The following is a 12,131-nucleotide window of genomic DNA, read 5'->3' as shown; positions in this document are numbered from 1 at the left end:
GAGGGATATTATCGGTGTGATGAAAATATTCTAAAATTGATTTATAATGATGGTTACACAACGCAATTAATGTACTAAAATAATTGAATTGTACACTTAGAATAGGTAAATTATATAGTAAGTAGATCGTACTTATAAATTTGTTGAAAAATGATAAGCAAATGATTAAAATCAGTAAAATCTGGATGTGTATATCATCTTGATATCCGGTTGGGTTTCTTATTGTTAGAACTTTTATGTGATCTTAGTATTTCCACTCCTAATGGTCCCCAGCCTCCATCAGAACACATTTCTACTCACCAAAAACTAGCTCTTTATTTGCAGGATCCAGCCCAGGAAGGATTATATCATTGGCAGCTAGAAGATGAATAGAACCTTCCTAAAACATAGCTAATTATCATGTTCCAACTACTGGTGGTCCTGAAATGTCCTCCTTTCCTAATTTTCTCCTACTCACAATTTCACACAGTTACCAGCTAAACCATAGACATCCTCGAGGAGTTCTACCTTCCGGATTACGCACCCCAGCCCGCCTACACTTTTATAAACCAGTCCTTTTGTTCCATTGACCTCCTGCTGTCTAGACTTTTGCTTTGTTCTGACAAGTGTTGCCATTTGCTACATTACTTTTAGCACAGTAATTCTCCGATATAGTTTAAGAATTGATTAAATACTAATAATATTGGACTTTGCTGAAAATATAAATTTCTATGTTTTACCTATAAGATTCGTAGTGGGTGGCTTAGAAATAAGTGATTTTGAAAAATTTCAATGATGGTTTGTAGTATGTAGACTACACACTGTTTTCGAGACACAGAAATACGTTGCTGAAGATAGAATCCCATCAGAGTATTTTTAATGTACTTTATTGAGACATATTTGACAAATCATGTAATTCACCTATTGAAAGCACACAACCCAATGACTTTTTAAAATTAAATTTACGAAGTTGTGCAGCCATCACATAAATCAGTTTTAGAACATTTCCGTCACCCCGACAATATTGCTCATGTCCATTTACTGCCAATGTCCTTTTACTGCTCATCTCCATTTCCATCCAACACACCTGCCCGAGGCGACCACTAATTTACTTTCTGTTTCTATAGATTCGACTTTTCTGAACATTAAAAAAATGGAATTCTACAATATGTGGTCTCTTCTGTCTGGCTTCTCTCAGTGTAATATTAGGCGGTTGGTTGTTTAAGAACTAAATGTCAGTGATAACTGAGTGAAGACCCAGAATAGCCATGCCATGACCTGTATCAGCAGCTCGTTCCTTTTTATTGCTAAAAGGTATTCTACTGTATTGGATGTATTATATTTTGTCTATCCACTTGTCAGTTGATGGACATTTAGATGTTTCTAATTTTTTACTGTTACAAATAATACTGCTTAGAATATTCATGTGCAAATCTTTGTATATATGTATATATATGTATTTATTTTCCTTGAGTAGCTACCTAAGAGTGGAATTGCTAGGCTTTATAGTAAATTTTTATTTAACATTGTCAGAAACTGTCAGACTGTTTTCAAATTGCCAGTAAACCATTTTACATTCTCTACACTGTGTAGGAGGCATTCTGATTCTCTGCATTCTAGCCAAAACCTGTTCTTGTCTGTCTTTTTTATTATCTTTTTTCTAATAGGTATAATATGGTATCATTGTGGTTTTAATTTGCATTTCCCTACTGATTAATGATGTGAAACATCTTTTCATGGGCTTATCAGCCATTTATATATATATTTTTTTGGTGAAATGTCTATTCAGATCTTTTGTCTATGTTTTGATTGGGTTGTATGTTTTGTGGTTGAATTGTAAGGGTTCTTTGTATTTTCTGGATACACATTCTTTATCAGATATGTGGTCTGCAAATGCTTTCTTTTGTCTATTGCTTGTTTTTTTTTTCATTTTGTTAATGATGTATTTTGAAGTGCAAAAGTTTTGAATTTTGAGAAAGTCTAATTTATTATGGATCATAATTTTGGTGTTGTATGTAAGAAATCTTTATCTAACCCAAATTCTCAAGTTTTTTTTTTTTTTTTTATGTTATCTCCTCAAATTTTATTGTGTTAGCTCTTTAATTCTGTGACCCATTTTGTGTTAATTTTTGTGTATGGTGTGAAATAAGGCTCTAAGCTCATGTTTTTTTTTTGTTTGTTTTGTTGTTGTTGTTGTTTTTTGCATGTGGATATCCACTTACACAAAGTCTCAATGAGTGTAAGTGACAGAGTGGCAATTTGAATGAGTTCTAGATCCCACGTTCTTGATCACTTAATATTGGAGTAAGATCCACGAAAATATTAATAGTAAATACCTCTAGGTAGGTTACAATAGATATTTTTTAATTAAAAATGCTTTTCTGAGTTTCTCAATGAGTGTTAATACTTTCGTAATTAGAAAAGAAATTTGAAAGTACCACAAAATAATTTAGTGATGGACTCTACCATACAGGGTATTTTTGCTTACCTGATAGATCATCCCGAAATCTACAGTCACCTGTGGTGGCTCAATGAACAAAAACATTTTATCTTTCCTTCTCTATGAACTACCTATTCTATTATTATAATCAAAATTTCACACTTAGACCTTGTATTACTTTATCGAAACCACAGGCCATTCCAGTAGCAATTTCAGCTGTATAAAAAGAAAAAGTACACACATATTTAGATTAAATATAAATAAGGAATGTAAAAGAAATTCAGATATTTAAAATATTTCTTTTTTCCTTGAAAAAGACATACAACTCATTTTCTTTCATTTATACACCATTAAATGAATTCCTATGTAACATTTCAATTGACATTTTCACTCAGGTTTATTCTGTTTTTGAATTTTGTTAGTGAACAGGATTTTTAATGTCCCAAAGTCACAAGGTCATTAGGAAAGCCTTGTATCCTATAATTAAAAGTTGCTATCCCTTTAGTTGTTTTGCTCAGTAAAAGCATAGGGCACAGTGTCTTTTAAGGACATTGCTGCTGAGATGAGAATAAAAGATTCTGACCTTTTATTGTAGCATTCATGAGCCAGAAGGACTTCATTTATTTTAGGCAAAGAGCAAACGGAGCATTGCCTATTTTCAGTAATTCAATAGCAACTGGAGTCACCTACAACTTGCCAGTCAATAGTCTTTTATAATGTTTTCCATTTAGACAACTATTATACTTGTCTTTAAAACATCAGCAGCTTTTAGCGAGCAATTTGAATGCGTACACACATACATAATCCCTCCCCGCACACACATATTATACACACATACACAGACTCACAATTATGCTACCACAGTGCAGTCACTGGTGAACGATAGTCATGAAGAACACTAACCTTGGTATGAAAATCTTCCTTCTCCTCCAAGGGAAAGGAATAGTCTTCAAAACTGAGACGTCATTCAAAAATAGACTCTTAAATGTAAAATAATTAGAGCCTTTGGGGATTCATCTAGTTCAATGTTTAAATGTGAAAGAAAATGGCTTAAGGTCTATTTGATATTAAATCAACTCTATAAGCGTAATGGTATCAGCTGACCCAGGTTGCTCATATATAAAATTGAGTGCATGGATAATCTCTGTGCTTAATTTTATTTTAAAAGGAAAAAAAGATAGGATGATAATTGAAAATTGATAAGAAAAGATTTTGTCACTTCTACCTTAGTCTCCAAGTCACATTATAAAGCCATAATAAGTGCTTAGAAAGCTAAGTTCCCTCCCTAATTTGTTTAGACCACATGGTATTATGGACCCCTAAAAATTATGTTAAGTTCACAAGGTGTTTGAATTATCTTGAGTTTGTGCAGTCCAAGAAGGAGCAAATCTTAGGATGGCAGGTTTAGTCACTAGGATTCACCACTGCTGCTCTAAACAATCGATATAAATCGCTGCATAATTAGCCCAGCTGCAATAATCCATCGATCAGGAAAGACAAGCTGCAGAGAACCAAAGCCATCGATTTTGCCTGCTGTGGCACGCTTCGTTAACCATGTGCAGACCCGGATGTAAACACTGGGGAATATCCAGTCTGCCATGTCGTTTGCTTCTGCATCGAAAAAGAATGTGGCAACAATTAAAAAGGGAATTCTGAACAAATAGAAATGTCTATTTTTAAAGGTTCGTAAGTACATGGGGCAGGTTTGAGAGTCAAGCTTGTGAGGGGCCCAAATTTTTTATTGCTGCTGGTCAGAAAGACAGAGTCAGTTAATGCCTCTTCGAGTCAGGACCCCCTTAAAAGAAAAAAGAGTAACTTAACAATGGTGGTGATGGTAGGGAGACACTGTGTTGATTTTGAAAGCAACACAGACAGAGAAATTCTGAGTGATATTAATCACTTGCGAAAATTATGTAATTTCAGAAGGCTAACCTGGGAGCAATCCAAAATTTATTTTTAGACTCAGATGTATCAGACATATTTACACAAAACCAGTTTCCTAACTCATCAGAGATAGAAACCTTGGAATTATATGCCGGTACCTAATCTCCAAAACTATATATAATGGTTGTTTTAGAACAAAAATGCCTATTTGTTGGTGGCACAACTTAACTAGGCAAGAAAAGAATCTCACAAAGAAATAAAACAGAGCTCCCTCCCCATACTGTATTGAACCAGATATAAACTATGTACAAGATCAGGCATAAAATGGACCAGTTATTAGGAAGATTCAACATAGGTGGTCAAAGCTGCAATCATCTAGGATCTCTTTTTAGATTCTGCTATGACCAGTATAGAAAGGCCATGGAGTAGTGAGGTAAATGTGATCCTAATGTGATTCACTGACAGAAAAAAAAAAAAAAACTTTATGGAATTTAATTATGTGCAGATAAAAGCTACATAATTTACTTTGTACTAGATTTTTTAGAAAAATCTAAAGTCCAAACATAAAGCCTCCAGAATCAAGGAGTTTGAAAGAAAAGAGATGAACTAATTAGAGTAAATCTGGTTAACGGAGGATGACTGATCAGATAATTAATATTCTCTTGGGAACAAGATGAAATATTTGAATCAGAAAAATTATGCTGTCTTGTATGTGTACCTGTGTTAAGAGGAAGATTCAAGATATTATTTAGTTCCTAGATGCGTCCTTGATAAATATTAATATAATTGTCAGTATGTTTGTAAGAGATGATATGGATCTTTGAAAATTTGGAATAGAAATCTATTTAGAATGATGCCATGAAATTTTCATGATCAATATACAGTCCATTGATATTTGATGCAATGTGTCCAGGTAGACTGCATTGGGACTGGATATGTTGGTAGAGTCATATAAATCCTTCTATGGAGTTAACACTACAAAGAAGACAGAAGCAGGGGTAGAAAATGGTCAACCTAGTAAACTAAAAACTGCATATAAAGAGTACGATACAGTAACAGGAAAGTAGTTCATATCAAAGAGAAGATTTAATACCAAATAATGGGTATTAATACCAAATATTCATCTAACAGATAAGGATGGACAGACTAGGCAGAGTCAATGGACGGAATTGTAGCAAGATGGGTGGGCCAGCATCAGGAAAGCTGTCAGCAGACAGCGGACTTCCAGTACAGGGAGCCACCTGGAAGGGACTGTGATGGATATCGCAGACTGGCTTGCTTAAGATCCCCTCCCACCTTTTTCTGGTGTGGCTTCCTATACTGCAGAGGCTGGTGACCTAAAATCTACATTTTTTTTACATTTCTGGATGTGATTTTTGTTCTGCCAACCAGATGCCTTTACATAAGACTTAAATCCAGAACTGAAATGAGTGGAGTGAGACATGGCATGCGGTTCTGGTTTTTGCTGGTGCAGATTAAAGTGGAAGTGCTTTGATCCTGAGCTAGCAGCTGTCATTGTGACTTCTCGATTCATCGGTCGGCTTCCTGATTTATGGCCAGGCTAACAGAATTTGTGCATCAAGACTTAAGATATTTTTCCTGCAAAATCAGACTAAATTCTCTTCAGTTTATAAACAATTTTATAAGCCATTTGATATGTCATAAAACAAATTCTTTTCTGCTCACACAGTCTAGAGCAGGTTTTATTCTCTATAACTGAATACTCACACGGTAATTATGGGCTATAGTGGTTGCAAGCAACAGACACGCAAAGAAGTGATTCTCAGACTGGTTAGCTCACTAGTCGGAAGAGACAGCGGCTAAGATTCTGCTGGTATTATAAAATAGACACTGGTACATACTGGTGATGCATTAACTTATGTCATCACCTGGGGTTGTTTGGAATAAGAAGGCTGTCGCTTAACAGGTTTTGGTGGCTTAAGCGATGCCAGTCATTATGGGAAGAATAAGGAACACAAGGACTGTTGTGGGGATGTGGGGTGGTTTTTCTGTCTGTTGCAGAGAATTTAAAGGACGAATGATAAAATGAGCTTTAAAGGGTTCTGCTTGAGGTGTAGTTAGAGAATCAGGGGACCTCCATGACTGCCCACAGGAATAGCTTTGGTCTTGTAGCTATTGAGCCGATGGAACCAAAAGATAGACCGAGGACCTGACCCTTGAAGCTTCTGAACTGTGGTACAGTGTGGACCCATCCATTTCACGTCTCTTATGTGAACACTCAGGCATTTATTGGAAAGAATGGGTCCAGGAAAACCAAAATAGGAGGTCTGGTAGGTTCTTATGTCTCTGAGTACATTAAAAGCCCAAATTCCAAATATTCCTTGAAAGCAGAAGCAAATGTGTTTCCTGTTTTATGAGCCTGTTCCTCTGTTGCCGGAAGGCCCTGCGATGGCTTCGCCTGAGGGAGTGAAGTTGGCAGGAGATGCCAGTCCTCCAGGTGCCACCCAGCGTCGCCTTCAGAGCCATAACTAAAATCAACCCCCAGCATCTGGGCTGTGGCAAACACAGTGTCGACGCTGGAGGGAAAGATTTATACGATGAAAAGAATCACAAGATTTTGCTCATTTGCAGTGAGAATGTGTGGGAATGGATTCCCAGGGTGTCAGATCCAAAAGAGAGAAGCACAATTTTGGTGCAGGTTGATTATTTTGCATTGGATGCACTTGCCAGAGAGCCTGGGTTTCCCACACTCACCCGAGTGCTCAGACTGTTGGGTAGAAGTGTGGGTACAGGGCAGCCAAGTGCTTCAGTTGCTGTCTCTTTCACCAGTAGGTCATTCTGATTGTGGGTATTGTCTGACACTGAGATAGAAGCAAGTCGAAATTTGACTTGGGTTTTATTCCTCATAGTCCCAGGGGAGGGGGAAAAAACCCCACCTACCTATAGGTAATACAAAAATAGCTATGTTCCAAGGTAATTTCAAAGAAAGAAACATTCAGACATAGCTGAAAACCATGTAATTGTGTAATTGTGTAAGCAGAGATGACTTTTCTTTTTTATTCATTTTAAGAACAGTTTAAATTGGTTTGTGCATAATAAAAATTTAGCCCTTCATCAATACCTGCATAAATAAACTGCAGCCTCCCTGGAATATAGATTATCAAGGGATAATCAGGCTGAGTTTACTATTTCATGTGGTATGCCTTCTCTTTTGGAACTGAAAAAAGCCACAAGGACATGCTTTATTATAAAAAAGCAGAACAGTGTTTTTCTTATTTTAGAAAGACAAAGCTCAACAATGAATAACACATTAGGAATTTGACCTGAACAGTAAGAGATTTGACTTTCTTGTTTTCATTTTGGCTTAACCCCATCTGTAAGTATAGTCTGTAGTGGAGAATAGTACTTGACCCTCTTTCTTTGATTTCATGACCTTTAGCAGAAACAAATTTCAGTGGATGTGTGTATGTTTTCACCAGATGCTATTCTCTTTCATATCCGAATGAGCATTTGTTTCATTAAGAACCTTTATTAGCCTGGTGCCCCGTCTCTCTCTCAAGCTGAACTCCCCAGCTCACAGTTCCCTGCCCTCAGAAACAATGGAAGGCTGCCCTTTATACTTTCTAGAGGCACGTGGACACGTGGTCTGTGGCTAGCTTAACCATACGTGGGTCAGCAACGCGTGAGATAGCCTGGTGCAAGAGGCTCTCTTAATAAGAGAGAGATTAATTGCCTCATTCATTCTCTTTGCGGTTTGGACTGAGGACAATGCAGATCATTCAATTAGTGGTAGGAAGAGAAAAGAGTGCAGACAAGGAAAGCTGCTGAGAAGTATTAACGATCCAAGGGAAGGATTCAGGAGGGAGCCGAACTGTGGTTCTGAATGGCAATGTCCCCCAAATTTCCTTCATCCTTCCCCTCATAGTTGTCCAGTGTAAGGTGACCAGGATCCCAGTACGAGCAATGCCAGTGGCTTCTCTGGCAGAAGAAAAGGAGAGATACAGAGAGAAGGGACGCATTAGACAGGCCAGCACCACGGATTTCTAGATTTCGAGTATTTTATGGCTTCCCAGTGTGTCTCCGTTCCTTATAACTATCACCCAAATGCGTGTGGTGTTTCCAGCCCTCAAGGATCATGCCTCTGTGACAAACAATTACGAATTGTTGGAGCTGGCATCGCTGTTGATTTTTTGGAAGTCCACTGTTTTTTTGATAGAACGAATACATACATGGTCTACCATTTTATTCCAGTTTAGCGAGTACCCTCATTCAGTCATCTCCTGACTCCAAGTCCAAGCTTGCTTCTCCACACCGTGGCTGTCCTCCTGATTCACCGTGAGAGAGAACAAAGTCACCAAGGCTCAGCTAAGATCCTGATATTGTGTTTAACTACACTTCGCAAATGAATGGTGGTCCTGTAAAGGAATGGCAATGAAGGATGAACAAGCAAACAAAGAGTATGTTGACTTCTTAGGATGTCCTTTAAGGTAGAAAGACCATGCCTTTCTACAAAGGTAGCTGGAGTATGGGGATAGGGACACAAGGGTGTGGAGAGGGGATGCTACTTGTCTGTCAACACGATTCAGGGAGCATTTTGCATCCTTAAATGAGATGTGCCTTTGAACATAAGCTCCCTGCCTGGAGTTCAGTTGCCCCGAAGTCTTTTGAGGTCCAGCAAGAGACACATCCAGTGTCTCTCCCATTCACCAGTCCTAACCCCTAATTCAAAGCCTGCGTCCAGGAAATGTAATCATCTTCAGAGATTTAATAGGGCCTAGAATGAAGACAACTTTTTTCATTATTATGTAGAGCTGTTTGCCTCCTATTTTAAACATCTCATTGTAAAAAAAAAAATTCTTTTTGGTTTTAACCATTACAAAAACCCACCACAGTATTTTTTTTTTCCCCTCAAATAAAAAGCAGTCTGACCACATGGTTCAAGTTAATCCTACATTTGGAGAACTTGATAAAAATATTCATGGTTTTAAAATAGTAGTGTTGATATGTCCCCTGCTCCCACTCACCCCTGAGGACCCTGTCTCTGTCTGTCAAGTTTTTTTAAAAAAAGACTCAAGTCTACGCTCAGAGCTTTTGTTGACAGAAAAGGCTAACTCAGACAGGGAAGTTTTTATTTTTATATTATAGAAAGCATAAAATGAGTCACACATTCGTTTTTGTTATAACTTTCATGAAACTGAAATTCAGTTCTATAAAACGTTACTTCATTTTAGACCAAATAAAATGGTTGTCTCTGGTTGTCTTTTCACATTGATGAATTTCCCCAACCTTTTTCCTAAGATTTCAAATGATCCTATTTGCCCATAAGTGCTATGTTTCAAAGGAAGAACATTTTTTGAGCTATCTATAATGACTGCTCAGCTTTTACTGTAGAGAACATTGCAGTGTGTTCTGTGTGAGAAGCTTATATTCTGTTTACAAAGAAAAATATCTGTAACTTTGTATTTCTCTAGATATGTTGTAGAAATCAGTACTGTAGTGTATATTTTTAAAAATTACTCTGGAATTTCCAAAGTCTTTAAAAAGTTAATAATTACGCACACACACATGCACACACATGCACACACTCATCCATCTATTTGAGTAACACGGGGTAATATTTTAGAAATAACTTCGATGAATTTTCTCCCCTGGCAACTCAAATTCTTCGTCTGTATCTCCTCTGGCGTTGTTGCCCCAAGAAAGGGGAGGACATGACGTAGGAGGCTTGGTGATAAGGTAGGGAAGTAGAAAGTGAGGAGAGGAGAAAGAGCAGGAGAGGAGAAAAGGGCAGGAATGAGGAGATGATAGTCCTTCCCCCTTAGAGGTTAGTCTTCAAGGGGAGAGGGTAGATGCACTGAGATAGTTTCCAGTGAACCTCGAACATGGCGCGCCTCAGAGAAGTTCCACCTTTACCCTGGGGTAGTGTATTGGAGAGCACTGGCAGAAGAAGGTTCTGGATGGATGGGCCGTGGCTTCCGTGACCTTTGTGTGCCATGTGGGGTTTCCCGATGACCTTGACAGGAATGCAGAAGTGCTGAGAGAATCGTGGGTCAGAAGATGCCTCAGGACTGAGTCGACCTCCATCCAAGGAGAAGGTCCAAGAGAGGCAGAGCGGATCCTAAGACTGACTGATAGATTTTTTCAGCAAGTGTGGTGAGAGGTTCAAGCTGGATATTACTTCATTTAAAAATAAATAAGTGAAAATTTCCCTAGGCTCTAAGTTCTCAGTCTTCTGGAAACTTTTCATCTGTTACCTAAAGCTAGATAAAACATGGTTTCTACTCTTAGGAGGAGCTTGGACTCGAGGAAGGTTACAAATGGGGACACAAATCCAGTGCAGTAAGTGATGCCAGCGAGCCAGGTTCACAGTGCCAGGGACACATGGAAGAGGGTTAAGTGGATGGTCCTCTCCACTGCTGGACTCAGACCCTGAGGGATGAGGAGATTTCACTTGTCCCAGGGCTGAAATGCCTCCCTGTGAAGTCTGTAACGATTATGTCCTCTGAGGTCCCTCACTATCAGACATCACCTCTTTCATGAAGATTTTTCTGATCCTTCTTGTTATTCCTGTTTCCTCATTTTCATGGCACTTTGGCTTAATAGCTCTACTTGTTTTGTTCCTGTTTGTAGACTTGCCTGATTTCCACAACCAAATTAGGTGCTTATCCTTGTGTGGCCACATCCCTGTACCTTGTGTGTTTGAGACACTCAATGAATGTAATATTACAGTAAACTGAATAGTAAATAAACAAATCTTTAGGAAAATCAACTTAAAACCTACTAAACGATGTGCTCTCCAACGACAAAGTTTATACCTTCTTTACCTTTTATTCCCAGATTTTAGCACAATTCCTGGCGAACAGTAGGTGCTCAGTGAATGTTTGTTAGAATAGACTGGGAGAGTTGTCAAAATAACCTGGGAGTTAGAGGAACTGGGTCTGCAAGAGTTTCTATTCCAAACTTTCTGGAAAATTTTCCTCTCAGATGACACAGACCTTAACCAGATTCTTCAGAACTGCGTTAGCTTTCACAGGCGCTGAGCAGTATCCCTGTGACAAATGTTTCGAGTCACAGGTAATGGTGAAACAGATAGCCTAGAGCGTATAAATCGGAAAGTTTCATGATGAAACTCTGATTTTGCCCCTTCCATGTTCTTCTCCTTCGGTCTTTGCAAGGGAATAGCTAAGTGGTACAAGACGAACGTTAGCTCATGTCATGTGCTTACAGGGTCTCAGAGGATTCTCACAGTCACTCTATGAGGTAGGTACTACTATCCCCATTTTACAGGTAAGGAAATTTTAAGGCACATGTCAAAGGCCATACAGCTGGTGAATGTGAGCATCATGATTGGGGCCTAAATTTTTCTGATTCTGAACGCAAATCTTGTCTTGATGAATCAACAAAGTCTTGATGGAGAGAGGTCTCTGGAGATAGAGGTGGAGCTGGGAGATACAGTTAGGCCCAGTTCTTCTGACCTGCTGTGGTGATCAAAATTGGTCTGTTCTACCTAAATCAGGTGACCAGGAGATGGTAGAGCTTGTTATACTGTGGAAAAAGAGACCCAGGAGGGTGAATTGACAGGAAGATTGGATGTAGAAAGATTTTTGAAAATAAGGGGAGAGGATATATTTGTATGTTTAAGTGTGGAATGCAAGGCAGAGACATTGACAAACAAAATATAACAAAATATTTAGAGATAGCGGACTTACCTCTAGAAAGACCTGATCGCCCCAATCAATGTCACTGATTACCACAGACACTATCTACAAATGTGTCTGACAGGTAAGTTTCTCCTTTGCTTTACGCCACTAGTGACATAATTAGGTAATAAAAAACTGTTTGGTTGAAAATGGGGACAGTAAGAAAA

This window comes from Pteropus alecto, unplaced genomic scaffold, assembly GCF_000325575.1.
Source record: "Pteropus alecto unplaced genomic scaffold, ASM32557v1 scaffold50, whole genome shotgun sequence".
Classification (NCBI taxonomy): domain Eukaryota; kingdom Metazoa; phylum Chordata; class Mammalia; order Chiroptera; family Pteropodidae; genus Pteropus; species Pteropus alecto.
The sequence above is the reverse complement of the archived record's forward strand: the minus strand, read 5'-3'. Positions refer to the sequence as shown.